The sequence below is a fragment of the Dermacentor albipictus genome, unplaced genomic scaffold (genome assembly GCF_038994185.2).
Source record: "Dermacentor albipictus isolate Rhodes 1998 colony unplaced genomic scaffold, USDA_Dalb.pri_finalv2 scaffold_84, whole genome shotgun sequence".
In the NCBI taxonomy this organism is placed as follows: domain Eukaryota; kingdom Metazoa; phylum Arthropoda; class Arachnida; order Ixodida; family Ixodidae; genus Dermacentor; species Dermacentor albipictus.
In genome coordinates this window covers 25,001-26,567 of record NW_027225638.1, presented here as the reverse complement: position 1 = coordinate 26,567, position 1,567 = coordinate 25,001, and positions in this window count along the sequence as shown.

Genomic DNA, 1,567 nt, shown 5'->3' with positions numbered 1-1,567 from the left:
TCCCATTATTCTCCAAGCACCCCGGTCACGTGTAAGCCCGGTCACGGTCGCCGTCTAGTGCCTGCGCCCTTCCTAATCTAATCTGCCCTCCTAAATTTCCGCCACCCCGTGCTACGCTTCCCTTCTCTTGGAATTCAGTCGGTAACCCTTAATTGATGATCTTCCCCCCACATTGCATGCCCTGCGCACGCCCATTTCTTTTTCTTGGTTTAAACTAAGGTGTCATTAGCTCGCGTTTGTTCGCTCACCCCCCGAATCTGCTCTATTCTTATCCCCCGTAGCGCTACACCCATCATTCTTCTTTCCAAAGCTCGTCGCGTCGCCCTCAGTTACCCTTCGGTAATCCTTAAGGTCCTTCGTTGCGGCACTCGCGGCATCTTTCTCATTTAAATAAGGCTATTTCGTTCAGTTTTGGGGGAAAACTCAATGAGCTAGGCGCGATTGTGTCCCCGGCGCCGCTCTCAACAAGATGGCGGCGCCCAGGCTTTTTGCCTGGTGGTTCGGCTTGACGCAGAACACGCCTGCAGGGCAGTGAAGCCGCATTGAAGGGGCAACGAGCGGCGCAGTGAAGCGCATGCTCGGGCGAAAAACGCGAACATCAGCCAAAAATACAACCAAATGGCCAAATACGAATTTCCGTTATGGGAAATTGGAGTTCAGTTGGCGCGTTGCGCTCGCCTAAGGTAAAGAACATAAATGCGAGTGCCACATCAGCCAAGTCAATGCTGAGGATCGCGTATCATTTCTTATTTATTTTTCCCCTTGCCTCCTGGCCTGCGTGGCCCTAGCGCGCATGCCCACGAAAGTAATGCAATAAGGAAAACGCGAAATCATGCGGTGACGGCTGTATCATATCCATTGTGCGTGCTTTGTTCTTTTTGGACTACAGTGGTGTGCGTTATGAGAAAGTTTCAGTGACCAGCGAACCTATATTTAGAACCACATTTACGGTTACTGCTAACAAGCTGCGGGTAGGTGTTTTTTTTTTCTTTCTTTCTTTTTTTCGCTACCAACGATGGGTTATCGCAACCGCGATCGGTTGTGCTAGACGCGTTCTTGCCAAACGTTGGCTCTATACGCGACCCGTGACGCGTGGTCGGCACATTCAAGCAGTCCATTGCAAACCGTTCCAAGAAGAAGGATGCTAGCTCCACGTTCCGCCGGGAGCGCTAGTTCGAAGATTGTACTTTTAGACCCTCGAGGAAGCACCGCCATCCCACGTTTTCTATAACGCGCTAAGACTCAGAGCGACAGCGACCACTTGTCTTTGTCAATATCTCGGACACACTTTTTTTTTTTTCTTTAATCCAGATCGTCAGACGAGCCCGCGTTCACGCGCACTCGCTCTCTCCGATAAGCAGGGTAGCTCGGTTGGGGTGTTGTAGGGCCTCGCGCATGCGCTGCTGAGTTCGTCGCTTCGCCGGCCGGTCGACGCTGGCGCGGTACTGGTAATCAACTTCGACGGGCATGGTGAAACGTCACTGTGAAACGTCACGACTAGCAATGCAATGTGTTTGCGAGCAATCGGAGAAATGAGAGAGCCCCTGTAGATTAGTGGAAACGTTCC